Source organism: Anabrus simplex, chromosome 2 (genome assembly GCF_040414725.1).
Source record: "Anabrus simplex isolate iqAnaSimp1 chromosome 2, ASM4041472v1, whole genome shotgun sequence".
In the NCBI taxonomy this organism is placed as follows: Eukaryota; Metazoa; Arthropoda; class Insecta; order Orthoptera; family Tettigoniidae; genus Anabrus; species Anabrus simplex.
In genome coordinates this window covers 497,644,879-497,663,173 of record NC_090266.1, presented here as the reverse complement: position 1 = coordinate 497,663,173, position 18,295 = coordinate 497,644,879, and positions in this window count along the sequence as shown.

The window sequence follows — 18,295 nt, the reverse complement described above, 5'->3', positions numbered from 1 at the left end:
GTGTTTTTATTATTGTGTGTTTTTCAGTTAGTGGTATTTTGCCAGATCATGAATTCGGTGCCGTCTTTAATGTCTGGGCCGTTTCCGCAACGGACTGCCGAAGAAAAATCCGAGGTGAAACGAATCGGTAGGCCCACGCGACGTTTAACTTCGAAACCAGATACAATACCGGAATTATGCTACCTCAAAGTGTTTCATTTCAATATGGTAAAAGAGTTCTTAAATAAAAAAATGTTACTGGGTTGTAGTACTATTCCTGGAAATAGAAATGTAAAATATTTGTTTTATTTTTAATAATAAAAAGTATTGTTGATGTACCTGGATTTGAAAATTAGTCTGTAATCATATTATATTAAAGGTAAACATTGTGCACCACTGAACTTTTGAACCACCAGCCGCCACTGCATAAAATCAAACTTTGAAAATACACTAATCAGCCATGATCACATCAAATATAGTTTCACTGTGAACTTATCGGATCAATCTCAAATAACATATAAAAGAAATTGCCTATGGTGGGTTAGTAGTCAACTGAGCCTCCTCTCCAAATGAGACTCTTTAGTAGGGCCCGGATGTTCATGCAGTAATAGGTTAGAATGCAAACTTATTGAAGCGTGTCATAAGTAGGGTCTACCCGCACGACGGTAATGCTATGAGGTTTGCATAAACATAAGGGTTTCGGCCCATTAGAACCCTTAGAATTTACGTTATTCCCACTACATTACGTTAGAGTGGACTAGTCGACATTTCCTATTAACAAAATTATTTAGTAACAAAATTATTTAGTAGGAAATGTTGACTAGCCCGCTCAAACGTAATGTAGTGGGAGTAACATAAATTCTAGGGGGTTCTAATGGGCCGAACCCCTAATGTTTATGCAAACCTCATAGCATTACCGTCGTGGGAGTAGATTCTACTTACTCGCTTGAGTAAGTTTGCATTCTAACCTATAACTTCATAAACATCCGGGCCCTACTCATTACCCTTTTCCCGCAGATTGTGTAACACACACATTTGTTTACCTCTCCTTATACATCATTAGCATAACCACATAAGTTTTATATTGACAATTAAATTTGGGGCGTTTACATTTGTTTTTACATGAACACTCTCATTGTTTGTTGACCTGACCTATTACACATAATATATTGTGACATATAAAATTTGTGAGCTTTTATTATTGTTTAGCGTTGCCGTGCGAAGGTGTAAATATAATGCTGCCATTATACTGACTAAGACTAACCTGCTGTCCATTCTACCTAATCCTATCGCCTATATAACTATAAACTATAAGCAAATGCATATTTACAAAAATTAATACCATATTAGCAATGTAGAGTTCCACAAAATGGGACAAGTGGCTCAAAAATAATTCAAATTAATTACAATCTACTATTTACGTAACCTAAAGGTTCAAGACAGTTCAAGCTTATTTAAATTGTCATGAAAACCAAATTTTAGATAGTCACAAATGACACAAATGTCTGCTACAATATTCCATAATTAGCATCCTCAAAATGCATTCCATATCATTATATATGCAAGTTTGTACAATGAAGATTAGTGTTTATCATATTCATTAACTAACTGATTTTTTTAATTTCAATTTTAATGATGGGATTACCATGGTTAATCATATGCAAGCTTTTATTTAAAATATACAGTGTTTCACAAAAATAATAGCATTTAACGTTGATACTATTATAAATGATTCTTATCATTGTCAGCAATCATTTCAAATTTACGATGCATTTATCTATTTCTACAATTAAGCATCCGAATATCTTAACATTTCACGAACAAAGCAAATGTGTTATGCATTGCCATCTCGCTAATAAATTGTTCTTATGTGGGTCCATTATATTTATTTAATTCCTCATTATCCCTGCTCGTCGACTGCACCTTTAATATTCATTTATCTCATATACTTTCATAGATTCGCTCCTATCCATAGAGATATTAACATTCATCAATATTCGTCAATCATCAATCAATCAATAAATCAATACTGATCTGCATTTAGGGCAGTCGCCCAGGTGGCCGTTTTCCTATATGTTGTTTTCCTAGCGTTTTCTTAAATGATTTCGAAGAAATTGGAAATTTATTGAACATCTCCCTTGGTAAGTTACTCCAATACCTAACTCCCCTTAATATAAATGAATATTTGCCCCAGTTTGTCCTCTTGAATTCCAACTTTATCTTCATATTGTGATCTTTCGTATTTTTAAAGGTGCTACTCAAACTTATTCGTCTGCTAATGTCATTACACGCCATCTCTCCGCTGACAGCTCGGAACATACCATTTAGACGAGCAGTTCGTCTTCTTTCTCTCAGTTCTTCCAAGAACAAACTTTGCAACCTTCTTTAACGCTACTCTTTTATCGGATATCACCCAGAACAAATCGATCTGCTTTACTTTGAATTTTTACAGTTCTTGAATCAAGTATTCCTGGTGAGGGTCCCATACACTGGAACCATACTCTAGTTATAAGCCCCCTCGTTTACATCCTTACTACAACACCTAAACACCCTCATATCCATGTGCAGAAATCTGTACCCTTTATTTACAGTCCCATTTATGTGATTACCCCAATGAAAATCTTTCCTCATATTAACACCGAGATACTTACAATGATCCCCAAAATGAACTTTCACCCCATCAACGCAGTAATTAAACGTGAGAGGACTTTCCTATTTGTGAAACTCACAACCTGACTTTTAACCCCGTTTATCAACATACCATTGTCTGTTGTCCATTTCGCAATATTATCGAGGTCACTTTGCATAACTTATTTATTACTCTGTACAGAATAACATCATCTGCAAAAAGCCTTACCTCTGATTCCATTTGTTTACTCATATCATTTATATATATATAAGAAAACATAAAGGTCCAATAATACTACATTGAGGAATTCCCCTCTTAATTATTAGAGGGTCAGATAAAGCTTCGCCTCTTCTCATTCTCTGAGATCTATTTTCTAGAAACATAGCAACCATTTCAGTCACTCTTTTGTCTAGTCCAGTTGCACTCATTTTTGCTAGTAGTCTCCCATGACCCACCCTATCAAATGCTTTAGACAGGTCAATCGCGGTACAGCCCATTTGACCTCCAGAATTCAAGATATCTCTTATATCTTGCTGGAATTCTACAAGTTGAGCTTCAGTGGAATAATCTTTCCTAAAACCGAACTGCCTTCTATCGAACCAGTTATTAATTTTGCAAACATGTCTAATATAATCAGAAAGAATGCCTTCCCAAAGCTTACACGCAACGCATGTCAAAGTTACTGGCCTGTAAGTTTTGGCTTTATGTCTATCACCCATACCTTTATACACAGGGGCTACTATAGCTACTCTCCATTCATCTGGTATAGCTCCTTCAACCAAACAATAATGAAATACGTACTTCAGATATGGTACTATATCCCAAACCACCCATTAGGATCTAGAAATTTCACTCCCAGTTTGCACACATACCTACTCCATAGTCTCATTTAAATCCCCAATCACCCTCCAGTCAGTATCCCTTCCACACATTATTCCACTGGTACCAATCTCCGCTTCCGTAAACTGCACCCGTGGTGCATTTACCAGATCCCACACATCCCCAACTATGTTGGTACTTATATCAGCTTGCCTTACGTTGTTGGTACCAACGCGAAACACTACCACCTTCTCCTTCCCCTCCTTCCTCTCTTCTACATTCCTCAATATCTGCCTCAACCTAATTCCTGGATAACACTCTAACCTGGTTCCCTTTCCTCCAACATTTTCCCCATATGTCTAACGATGGAATCCCCCATGAGCAGAGCCTCAACCCTACCCACCCCTTTTCATCCCCTCCCCTTCCTTGTCAGGCCTATCCTTCCTGATAGCTGTAGAAGCTACATCCTCCTCCCCTTTCGCCCTTCCATGACCCTGTCCCACCTGTCTTTCCTATCCTCTACTCTACATTTCTCTTTCCTACCTTTTCCTTTCCTCCTACTTCCACACATCACAGCAACAGTTCCCTGTTCCTCATCTTCCCTTTATTCTACCTGGAGTGATTGGTACCGATTTCGCACAGACACCTGTCCTGAATTCTTATCCCGAATAGAGCCCTTAGCCTGCAATCTCCTTCCCCTTAGAACATTAGACCACCTGTCTTCTACAATTCCCATTTCCTTCCTCTCCCTCTTGTACACCTGTACATTGTTTGAGGGAGGCCTATTTTCCCTCCTGTCTTCTGTGAGAATCCTAATTATCTCCTTCAAACTCTCCATCTCCTACCTCATATCTCTCAATGCTTCGTCACACCCACAGTTCCTACACTTGCCCCCCTTAGCCATTCTTTACGGAAAATATGAAAAGAAAAGGAAAAATAAAATAATTTATGTGCAAGAAATGAACGGAGGGATATATTGTCTGGGATAGTACTCAAAGTTCACACGACAATAAGGTAATAAATATACGACAAAACTACAATACTACTTAGTCGATCTCTACTTTTATCCTACAGCAACCTAACAGGATAAAACTGCTGTTAATTACTGAATACCGAAAGGAATATACAAGAATTACACAATTCTAACCTGTAATTAAGCCTATCCTAATTAAAACAACAGAATTTTAATAAGAGAGTTTCTACGGATACCTTTACTATACCGGTACTACACAAATATTTTACAATAATAAAATAAGCACGCTAAATTCTAATAAGCTATTACTCGTATACTACTGTACATTACACTAAAATAATTTTAAAATACGTTCAGACGTATCCTAATTACAATACCGGTACCGTATCTAACTACTATGCACAAACAGAAATGAAAATTGCAAGTTTGAAATTTGCAAGGACTACTGTACTCAAAGATTACAAACAAAGCTAAATGCTTAGACAGGTTATTACTAGTACTATGCTATAATAGATACACACGAAAGGTACACACGATTATACAGCCAAGATACGGTACTATATATATATATATTGTATCTACACAATAATTCTCAGCTGAAATGTGGTTATATGAATTTTTACCGCTAGTGGATTAATATTTTTTCCTACTACACGGGACGGAGAATAAAAATGTCCTTAAATGCTGAAAAATAAGAGGTTGTCTACAATAATTTCTGTCAAAACTACGCCGGGGGCTTGAACTGCAATATTATTGGGATATAGGAATTTGATTATCAACTTTTGTAATAATTTGATGACTACCCGTAAATAATAATAATATATTATCAACAAAGTATGTAAATAAATAACTGAATAAATAAATTGAAATAAATTAAATTAATAAAAATATTTAATCGAAATGTCCGTAGTATGGGCGCCAGAGTTCACCAGAATGGATCCCTCGAATTTTGATAGAGCGTGATAGTTCTTTATATCTCAGGGCGTGTACATAATGCTGCGTACTGGTACATCTGCTTCAGGCCTTACATAACCTTCTGAAAACGACTAAATAGGTAGGAACTGCACCTAGGTTCATCAATAACTCCACTGATTCTAAAATATCTAACTGTATTCTTAATAAAATCCGTGCATGAGCACCTCATCAACACACAAAAATACACTTATAATACACAAACAAAAGATTGCTGGAAGACTCCATATTTACAACAACAACAATAATGAAAACAGTGGGAAAACGAAAGCGAGAACTAAGCTACCATTCGTAGAGAGTCCGATGAACAATGTACATAAATGTAGATAAATATTCTTCACTGTCTCTGTGTCAATACGACTTGTCGATTCTCACAATCAGCAGTTATAACATCACACAGATACTGTACCACGTAGTACTGTGTTCACAGACTTAAACACTTGTTGTAAAGATATATACATTTGAGTCACACGCTTGTCGATCCTGAACATAAATTATGGAAAGTCTGAGATAGCTTTCACCAACATATAATGCCAAGACGCCACAAGTGCTACAATACTTAATGCGTAAACACTCCACAATTTTTCGATCAGCCACTTTCCACGAACATAACAAGACTACGTTCCACGAACGTTTGGAGTCCAGTTCATTGTAGCCGTGTCACTCCAGTACCGTGTATCAGCACTACTCCCTTCCCGTACAGTCTGTCCGCACTACTTCCTTCTCGTACAGCGTCAGCACTCCTTCTTGTCCGTACCGAGTGTCTGTTGTAGTTCCCTTCCGCTGTGATGTCGCCGTATATAAAGACCTCAGGTCTCACATGATTCGCCGAGATTGATCTTTGCCAGCCAATCATGAGTGATCCTCTTGTCAAGACCATGTCCTGAACTTCTTCTTGCTCCCAAGACATAAACAAACTCTCGGGTGTTTAACATGAGTCATAGAACTTTCCTAGTACAACAAAAAGCTCAACTCACCCTACTGGGATGTCCGCATGAGTCATCCAAATTACCACAGTCCAATATAGCAATGTTTTCCCACTGGTGCAAAACAAATTACTCATACTACGTATATGGATACCTTCCAGCTTACAATGATTAATGACAATATGTACAAATGAAATACTTATAATAATAATAATTTTTATTTACTCGTGTCAGAAGCATACATAATCATGCAGTTGAAAATAAAGTAATAATTAAACTATTTACAAAAATCAACAGACAATGAAAATAGACCAAATTTACTGTACATCTAGATGGTGTTTTGCTAAAACTAAGCTACAGCTAGGGCGTTGTCTTCAGCAAGCATTAAATCTTGTTGTGAGCATGAAAATGGGCAGAGAGGACATTGATGCATATGGCTCACTGTTTGTTCTTCACCACAGTCGCACTTTCTGTCCTCTGATGTGAAGCCCCCATAACTTAAGTGAGGACTTAGCCCTGCCGACACCAGTTCTTAATCGGTTAAGGGACCTCCAAACACTCCAATCTACATTGTAGCCAGCCGGAAGTTGTTCACGCGGCTCCATCCATTCTTGTTGCTTAGATTTCCACAAGGAAATTCTTGCCTTGTCAGGTGGTCCTTTCAAGGGCTTTGATGTCTGGAGGAAACTTTTCCTGGATTTCAGCCTAGGTTGAGATTGTTGGTGACCAAACAGCGGGTGAGCTTCAACGTTCTCAACCTTCAGTTGTTCTTGATCAGCAGCGATTTCTCGACGAATACTTGAAGGTGCAACGCCAGCAAGACACTATAGCTTCTCAACAGGAGTAGGTTTCAGGCATCCTGTGATTAATCTACAAGCTTCATTTAAGGCAGGGTCCACAGTCTTGGCGTGGGGTGATCTATACCACACAGGGGATGCATATTCTGCAGCAGAGTAACTCAGAACCAATGCAGTGGTTCTAAGAACTTGTGGCTTTGCACCCCAGTTTGTACCTCTCAGCTTCCTCAGGATGTTGTTTCTAGCACTGACTTTGTGTTTGATGTTGGAACAGTGTTTCCTGAAAGTGAGGGAGCGGTCCAGCATTGCCCCTAGGTACTTTGGGGTGAAAGAATGTTCCAAGGGGGTTCCATTCCAAGAGACATGTAATTTCCTTGATGCCTCTCTGTTCTTGATGTGGAAAGCCAAAGCAGAGATTTTGATGGATTCGGCTTTAGGTGGTTAGCCTTGTAATATGTGCCTAATTTCTTCAGACCACTGTCAAGAGTGATCTCCATCTGCTTCTTTGTCCTTGAAAGTTAACCAAAAACCTGCAGTTCTGCAAAAAGTTTGACATCAATCTGGTAAGTTTTGAATCTTTCGTGAGTGTTTAGATCTTATGAGCAGTATACGGTGGTTCACTGTATCATATGCAGCACTGAGGTCAATAAAAGCTACCCCTGTAATTTGTCGATCTTCAAAACCATCCTCAATGTACTGCGTGAGGTTGAGAACTTGTGCAACAGCATTCTTGCCTGGTCTAAAGCCTGTCTGTTCTGGAATGAGGTTTTTATTGATAGTCTGGATAAGTCTGTTGAGTATCATCCTTTCAAAAATCTTGTATAGGTGGCACAGGAGAGATACTGGTCTGTAGTTCCTGGGGTCTCTGCTGTCCTTTTCAGGCTTCAGAACAGCAATTACACGTGCTTTGCTCCACAATTTTGGAATCTCGAACATCTCTAGGTAGTTATTATAAAACTGTAGCAACCGTTTTTTCGTGTTTCTTTCAAAATTCTTTATTTGCTCAACTCGCATATCATCCAGACCCGCAGCTTTACCTGATTTGCACTTGATTATTGCATTTTCCAACTCAGTGAAATTGAAATGTTGCATGAGCTCAGATGTTTCTTCATCCCTATCTGCAGGTACTTTCAACATAGCTCTCCGGGTTTTGGATTCTTCTTTTGTTTTACCATTCATGAGAAGTTGGTGGGCAATCTGATTGACTGTTACAGAAGAATTTGTGTTACTCATGGTTGGATCTCTGCTCAGATTCTTCAGGAGTCTCCAAGCCTTCTGGCTGCTCTGCGTCATATCCAATTCTTCCATAAATTTTGACCAGCTCTGTCTTTTCGATGAGGCTATTACAGTAGTTAGGGCGTGTGCTGCTTTTCCTCGCCCATTGGGTTCTGTTCAAATAGCTTGTAGTAGTCCTCTAGTTGCGAGACTGCATCCAGATTAAGACCTTCGATGTAACTGGTGCGACATCCACGGGGAATAGATGTACAAAAACTTTTCTTAACAGCCTCAGTGAACCGTTCATATGCTTCAGGAACTGGTTTGATGTTTTGAACCATATCATCCAGTACAGCGGAGAATTTTGACCAGTCTGCTTTTTTGAAATTGTATGTACGACGAAAGGGAACATACTGAGGTCGGATAGCGGAGTAAAACTGACATAGGATTGGTCTGTGTTGAGACTTGGGGACTGGGTTGCATACTCCCTTGCTGCATTGTTGCGCTATGTTATTAGTGACGAAGATCAAATCTGGCTTATATCCTCTTCTCCAACGGCCACTGTTAAAAGAAGGTGGCAGTTTACTATCATGAATAAGAGAGAGTTCCATAGCATCTGCCCAGTGTTGTAGTAGCTCGCCATTGTCCTCACTGTGTTCATATCCCCATTCGGTACTGTGACAATTAAATTCTCCTACCACAAAATTCACTTACTGGTTTCTAAAGTTCACTGGTTCTTTGAAGGAGAAATTGGAGGCTGGATGCTTGTAGATCGATGTAACTGTACAGTTGGAAAGTTCAATTGTTATAATTTCAATCTCATTCTCTATTGTAAATGCCATTGACAGAATCAAGGTTTCAGTTTTTGTAAATATGGCACTTCCATATTTGCTATGAGGTATTTCAGCAATAAGTTGCATGCCATCAATTCTGAGTCGCACCTGGTTAATATCTCAGTGGGATTCTTGGATGCACGCAACGTCAACCTTTTGCTCTCTATAAACTCGGCTCAGCAACTCTTCTTTACAAGATGATATGCCTTCAGTGTTAAAAGACATGATTGTAAATTTGAGTCCTGAAAGGACTTACTTTGATATTTCTTTGCTGTCATGTTAAATTCTAGGTGGTCACCTGAATGAAACATTTTACAAAAGATGCTTCTGGTGCGAGAGAATCAGCCGTCTAGGAAATGTCCTAGTCCGTTGCCCAGGGAACGCCCGGATGAATTTAACACGTTGAGTGCCAAGCGACCCCATATGGGTACGTGAGAGTAGTCAAGTTTTTGAACTTCACTTCCCCATATGGGGTCGTACGTTCGTTCTAAATCGAGAACTGTGCGAACCCATTTGGGTGCGCAGTAAGTATGTGATTCGAAGCTGTATAAGTTCTCTTCCTGCCATCTGCTGGTCGTCTATTTATGTACGTGCATAGTCCACCTTCCATTCTTCAATTCCTGTTTTGGCGCGACCCCATATGGGTACGTCAAGAGTGCTATGTAGGGTGAAAAATTCATTGTCTATCCCGCGCACGGATTGTTTATGTAATTGTGCAGTGCTGCGAGTTTCCTTTTCTTTTTTAAGTCGTTACTAGCAAATCGAGCAGTAAAATACTTAGTGCAAATAGTCTGGACGATATATCGAACAAGTCAGACAATGATGCAAACGTAGTATATAGTTACATTAATTTTGAACTCAGTACAGAGCAAATAGCGATCTCGCATGTTCATCCATATTGATAAATTACAGTCTTCAGCAAACAAACCGCCGCTGTATTCCGGGTTTCCAAGCCAGCTGTTGCAACAATTATGACCGTCTTCAACAATATAGTCACTGGTTTCCCATGTTGCACGATCATCGCTGCTGGGTTCTCTCACTCAAATTAAATGTTATACAAATAAAATTATATACTTATTCAATATTCCGTAACTACTAATTCTTCTTATAATAATATTCTGTTACATTCTAATTAACCAAATTTACATGATTTTTCACTACTTTATATAACAACATTTTATACGAAAATTTCCTAACCTAAAATGGAAGATCGCCATTTACAAACATTTCCTGACCTAAAATCGGGGATCCTACTTTTTTACGGCCCCAGTATGAACAAGCTAACACATCTCTCATAATCAACAGCGTATAACGCGTCCCTGCAAAGGAAAAGGTAAGTATGAGCGAGCGTCGGGACAGTAACTACTGTATAAGTACGGCCCCATATGGGGGCGCGTGTTCGTGTACAATTCGTAATGACCAATACGACCCCATATGGGGTCGCAATATTTTACCTAATATACATAATAAGTTGACGTAATATATCATAAATACATCCTCATTTCAGCGATCATTTGCTTGGTTAAGCCTGTGAACGTTTTGGCACCAGGGAGTAACTCGATGTTATTAGCTCACGGCACTAGACGACAGTCCTATGAAATTCGGCCTGGCACTCAACGTGTTAATTAATATTCTTAACACATCCTGCGGGGAGGCTTCTCTCTTGTTCCCCATAATAATAATAATAATAATAATAATAATAATAATAATAATAATAATAATAATAATAATAATAATAATAATAATAATAATAATAATAATAATAATAATAATAAATCGAATACTGACAGTAGTATCTCTCACTTCTACATATAGTGCAAGGGTGTGATAGATGTACTATCACACTTTTAATCAATGAATAAACGAAGGTGGAAAGTACAAAGTTTGCAGGGAACTAAGACTACAAATTATCGGAATAAAGTAATCAGCTGATTTTGTATTTATTTACACAACTACCATGTGCATGTAGCAACAATCGTCAACAATTCTAATAGAATCGTCAACAATCTAAAAACTGTTAAGTACCGTAATTATTCAATGAAATTGCCGCGTATTCTCTTTAACTTCTTTTTAAATCGAAGTTTACAGGCGTATCGTGTTATTTAATTTAATAAATTATTACCTTTGTGATAGTCTGAACGGATATCTCTACGAAATAAAGGAAACGTAGCGGCGTAAGTTACAATGAGTTAAAACTCCTTATATACCAACGGACCTACAGATATTTAAAAATATTGTTTTAAATGTTAATATTATTACCTAAATATTTCGTAAATTCGAAACAAGGTACACCTAGCTAGCCTACTTAACCTAGGAAACTTAATCTACTTGTAACCATTTTGATGATAATAATAAATATAATCAATAAAATATCATAAAATATATCATAAATGAAAATATTCAAAAACTTCATAAAATACTTGAAATACATTGATATTACTCAAAATAATGTATCGAAATGTCCGTAGTATGGGCGCCAGAGTTCACCAGAATGGATCCCTCGAATTTTGATAGAGGATGATAAACTTTATATCTCAGGGCGTGTACATAATGCTGCGTACTGGTACATCTGCTGCAGGCCTTACCTAACCTCTTGAAAACGACTAAATAGGTAGGAACTGCACCTAGGTTCATCAATAACTCCACTGATTCTAAAATAGCTAACTATATTCTTTAAAAAAATCTGTGCATGAGCACCTCATCAACACACAAAATTATACATATAAAACACACATAAAATATTGCTGGAAGACTCCATATTTACAACAACAACAATGAAAACAGTGGGAAAACGTAAGCGAGAATTAAACTACCATTTGTAGATAGTCCGATGAACAATGTACATAAATGTAGATAAATACTCTTCACTGTCTCTGTATCAATACTACTTACCGATTCTCATAATCGGTAGTTATAACATCACACAGATACTGTACCTCGTAATACTGTGTTCACAGACTTAAACACTTGTTGTAAAGCTATATACAATTAACACACGCTTGTCGACCCTGAACATAAATTATTGAAAGTCTGAGATAGCTTTCACCAACATATAATGCCAGGTCGCCACAAGTGCTACAATACTTAATGTGCAAGCACTCCACAATCATCCACTTTCCACGAACATGACAAGACTATGCTCCACGAACGTTTGAAGTCCAGTCCATGCAGCCATGTCACTCCAGTACCGTGTATCAGCACCACTTCCTTCCCGTACAGTGTGTCAGTTGTGGGTCTCTTTTGTAGTGATTGTCTGGTTCCCTCCGTTTGATCAACCTTTATAGACATCAGCATTCCCCTTCCTCTCAGATAATACGTCAGGATTGGTCCTTGCCAGCCAATTATCAGTGATCCTTTTAACAAGACCATGCCCTGAACTTCCCCTTGCTCCCAAGACAATAACAAACACTGGGGAATATTACATGAGTCATCAAACTTTCCTAGTACCACAACAAGCTCATCTACTCAGACTGGGATATATACATGACTCATAGAACTTCCCGACAACAAGTACATCTCAACAAACACTGGGATGTCCACATGAGTCATACAAATTACCAGAGTCCAATATAGCAATGTTTTCCCACTCGTGCAAAACAAATTACTCATACCTACATATGTGGATATCTCCCAGCTTACAAATATAAATGACAAAATATACAAATGAAATACAGATAATAATAATAATAATAATAATAATAATAATAATAATAATAATAATAATAATAATAAATCGAATACTGACAATAATATCTCTAACTTCTAATACAGTGCGAGGGTGTGATATATGTACTATCACATACTGAACACCAACTGAATTACTTGTTATAAAATTCAAATAAATATCACTACTCCCAATTTCTACGAACAAGCACTAAACACCAATATATAAATAGCACTAAATGGAACACACACACACACACAAAATTTAAATAATTTCAATCTGTATTAACTAATTTATCACTACAATAATGCAAGAGCTCTCTCAACAGCCAACTGCTCACAAGCACATCAAACAATGCAATCCTTTACCCAAAAGACGCATTTTAATTTTTCATCGCGGCGCATATATGTCCAGCAGTCACTGGCTCATATCCATATTTAATGAATTCACTATAGCTGTGCTTGACATTAAAGACAGGATTCATTACACACAATTCAGGGATAGCATACACTAAACACTTATATCAGCTTCTCTAGCTTTCAATATGTCCTGTCTGTCATCTAGCTCAGTATTTCGCGAGATAACAATGCCTCATAAACGAAGCCTGTATCATATCTGTAATATATTCAGTTAAGTGTTCATATTATTTCTAGAAAATACGAATGTAACCTTGCGTGTACAAACAGCTGTAATAGTGTATTACCAGCGCAGGCTGGAGCGTTGTATACGTCATAAGTCTTGTGGTTCAATAAAGCACCGCATTGGCTACTCCCGTCTAGCCCATCCCCAGCCGCAGCCTTCCCTCTATCTCCTGTCAGTCTTGTATCGTCAGTCGTTAGTCGTGAATTGTCTGTCTTGAGTTGGCAGTTGTGTCGGGAGTCGACACTCGTAATGTAACCTGCACCTACTTCAGTCCGTTCCTTAGCCGATGCGGCATTTTAAAATTAAGTGTGTTTCTACTGATTGTCTACCCCAAGGTGTTCCAGATGTAAAAATTGGCGACGAGGTAAATGATAAAAATCATCAGTTCCAGCGCTTCCTCATGGCGACAGAACATTCTGGTATGTTCCACACTCCATGACTCAACATAGTACACTCCGTTCTCTCGAACATTCTTCTCATGACGTGATATTGGGTATGTCTTTCACTCCCTGCCTTTGAATGACAGTTTTTTCGCTGCCTTTTCGACTTTAGCTCACTTCTATCATGCCATGTCCTTAATTGGTAATATTGGACCATTTGACAGTTCGGCGGAAACTTGGTCAACCTACGTGGAACGCTTTGAACTTTACGTCCAGTGCAATGACATTCCGGATGCTAAAAAAGTTAGCACATTTCTGAAGGTGGTCGGTGTTAAAAACCTACAATTTGTTGAAAGATTTAATCACCCCTGATAAACCTTCTCAACAATCCTGTGAAACCATAGTTCAAATTGTCCAAGACCATCTCCATCCTAAACCTTCTTTTATTGTGGAAAGATATAAATTCAGCAGACGAGATCAATTGGAACATGAGACTGTATCCGAATATATTGTTCACCTTAAGCAATTAGCCAAGTATTGCGAGTTCGAGGACAAACTTCCTGATTATCTCCGGGACAGATTAGTCAGTGGCATCCGTAATGAATCTATCAAGAAACGACTACTGTCGGAGGAGAATCTCACATTCCAGAAGGCGGAACAGCTGGCGTTATCTTTGGAAGCGACCGACAAGGACGCAGTATCCTTGGCCTACCACCCCACACCCAGACTGCAGCAGTTTTCAACACAACATTCTCCGAGCTCCAATGTATCTAATGTGTCATCGCGTGTTGTGAAAGTGCCTCAGTGTTTTTGTTGTGGTTATAAAGGTGGTCATACTACTGCCAAGTGCCATTATCGGGAATATATTTGTAATTTTTGTCGGAAGAAGGGTCACTTAGAGAGGGTGTGCAAGTCAAAACATAAGAGCAAGTCTCAATTTTATGTAAAACCAAACATGCCTACAAACAATTCTTCATTTTCTAAGGGTAGTAAGAATCCGCAGGGAAACGAACGTAAACCTAACCAGCATTATATAGACTTACATGAACCTATTGTTAGTCACGAAAAATTGTGTGATGAGGTGTATGATATTTCTAACATTTTTCAGTGAGATGAAAATGATCAAATCAATCAACCTCAGTTAAGTAACATAACAAAAGTTGAGCCAATTAGAGTAAATTCGATTGTTGAAGGAAAGCCAGTTAATTTTGAAGTAGACTCTGGTGCTTGTGTATCTGTTGTTTCTGAAAATTTTTACAAGGCTAACCTAAGTCATATACCATTTATTCCTACAGCCTTAGTTTTAAATTCTTACACCCACGAGAAAATCAAGCCTGTAGGGAAGTTACAAGTAAATGTTCAATATCAGTCCCTGGAAAAGTGTTTACAATTGTATGTTATTAGTAATGGATCTAATCCTCTTATGGGGCGTGATTGGATTAAAGAGCTCCAAGTTGTTATAAGCATTCCCAGCAGTGTAAATAATGTAAACTTATCGGATGTAAAAACTAATGCAGAATCTAAATTAGTACAAGACTTATTTAAGGAATTTCCAGGGGTATTTACTAGTAAATTAGGCTGTTTTAAAAGAGATCCAGTAAAACTAAACCTTATGCCAAATGCATTACCTAAGTACCACAAACCTAGGTCAATACCTTATTCTTTAAGAGAAAAGGTTGAACAAGGATTGCAAAGTTTAGTGGACGAGGAAATTCTTTCCCCAGTACCCTCAAGTGAATGGGCCACTCCGATTGTCCCGGTATTAAAATAGAATGGTAAAATCCGTATTTGCGGAGATTTTAAGGTCACTTTAAACCACTTTCTAGAAGTAGATAGACACCCACTGCCTAGAATTGAAGACATCTTTGTTGTCTTACAAAAAGGGGATAAGTTTTCTAAAATGGATCTGTCATCAGCTTACATGCAGTTGTTGTTAGCGGAAGAAAGTAAAAAACTATGTACTATAAGTACACATAAAAGGTTATTTGCTTACAACCGTCTTTGTTGAGGAATCTCGTAAGCACCGGGTATTTTTCAAAGAGTTATTGAACAAATACTACACTGTATACCTGGTGTGGCCTCATTTCTTGATGATATTATTGTGACAGGAGCAAATACAGCAGAACATTTGTCAAGGTTACGAGAAGTGTGTAAACGCCTAAGTAGTCATGGTTTGACTGTTGGTAAAGATAAGTGCAAGTTTTTCTGTGACAGTCTAGAATATTTAGGCTCTGTCATAAGTAAAGATGGTTTAGCTACGGCCAGTGATAAGGTCAAAGCAGTTGTTGAAGCTCCAGTTCCTAAAGATGTTACACAGCTTAAAGGATTTCTCGGTCTTGTGAACTACTATGCTAAATTTATTCCTAATGTAGCTACTGTTCTTACACCTTTGTACCAGCTACTTAGAAAAGATACAGATTTTCACTGGAATTCAGCTTGTCAAAAATCTTTTGAATTAGTCAAAGAAAAATTAGTTTCAGCTCAGGTACCAGCACATTACAACCCTAACTTACCACTTAAGTTGTCATGCGACGCATCACCTTATGGCATTGCAAGTGTTTTAAGTATAATAGAAAAAGATGGTACTGAGAGACCACTTTCTTTTGCAAGTAGAGTCTTAAACTCAGCTGAAAGAAACTACTCCCAAATTAATAAAGAAGCCTTGAGCATTGTGTATGGTGTAAAGAAGTTTAATCAGTATTTATGGGGAAGACATTTTACTCTGTGTACAGATCATAAACCGCTTCTAACAATTTTTGGTCCCAAAAAAGTTTTACCAGCCTTTACGGCAGGTAGATTACAACGCTATGCATAGTTTCTATCAGGTTATGACTATCACATTCAGTATGTCAAATCTCAATGCCATGGCAATGCAGATGGCTTATCTAGGCTACCTGTATCAGCCAATCAGATCGAGGACGTTGATGTTAGTGTGGAGTAACTAGGTAGTTATTTACAATGCATAATAGAATCTGATGTTGCCATTAAGTTTAATGATATACGTATTGAAACTCAAAAAGATCAGGAGTTAAACAAAATCCTTGGTTACGTGTTGTATGGATGGCCTACTACGCCAGATCCAACTTTAAGCCACTTTGTAAAAAGGCAAGCTGAACTAACTGTAGAACAAGGAATTTTGATGTGGGGCTACAGAGTTGTAATTACAAGGTCCTTAAGAAAGTCCTTGTTAAATGAATTACACATTGGACACCTTGCAGTAGTTAAAATGAAATCAGTAGCTAGATCGTACTTATGGTGCCCTTCAATTGATCAGGACATCGAAGCCGTAGCTAGCAGTTTCTCAGCGTGTCTTGCCCAGAGAGACAGTCCTAATAGAAGTTCACTCCATGTATGGGAATATCCACCCAATGTATGGCAAAGACTTCATGTAGATTTTTTTAGGTCATTTTAAAGGCAAAATGTATTTTATTGTGATGGTCGCTCATAGCAAATGGTTGGAAACTGAAACTGTTAACTCAACTTCAGCTAAGCAAGTCATTGAGAAATTACGTCCTATGTTTTGTAGATTTGGTCTTCCTGAACTCATTGTCAGTGATAATGGCCCTCCCTTTTCTTCTGATGAATTTTCTCGATTTTTGAAAGAAAACGGGATAAGGCAAACCTTGATAGCACCGTATCATCCAGCTTCTAATGGACAGGCTGAGAATGTAGTTAAAATTGTAAAAACACGCTTAAAATGTGCAATTTTCGAACATGAAGATGTAAATTTAGCTTTATGTAGATTTTTAATAGCTTATCGTAACGCTGTACATAACACTACTAATGAAACTCCTGCTAAACTTATGTTTAATCGTCCTTTGAGAACTAGATTGGATTTAATCAGACCTAATTTGCAGAAAACTGTAGTAAATAAACAGGACAAACAAATAACTAATGCAAGAGGTAGTCACACTAGGCAATTAACTATAGGACAACCAGTGTTAGCTAAAGACTACAGAGAAAGAGATAAATGGGTAGAAGGTAGAATCATGCATAGACTAGGCCCAGTTACATATTTGATTCAACTCGAGTCTGGATTGACTTGTAAAAGACATATAGACCAGCTAGTAGGATTACAGTCAGGCCCAGTTGTTGTTACCTCTGAGCGAGGAACGTCACAGTTAGTTGACCTTCCCTCATGACCCGCTCCTCTGCTTACACCAGCCTCTGAGTGTCAACAAATTTCTCCTACTTCTCGCTCCTCTCCCCCTTCACAACCTGTCTCATCACCGCGTCATAGCCCAGTAGTAGCTAGCAGACGATCTCTGCAACCCGCATAGCTAACTGTTACGTCACCTGTCGCAACGAGACGTTATCCACTTCGAGATAGGAAACCTATAGTAAGATTCAATCCAGAGTAGAATGACCTACTCACTCTTTTGTATTTTTGAATAGTACTGTATAGCAAGGTATATGTTAATTTGAGTTTTCAATTGTATGGTTGTTGGTTTCATAATCACTTTTTG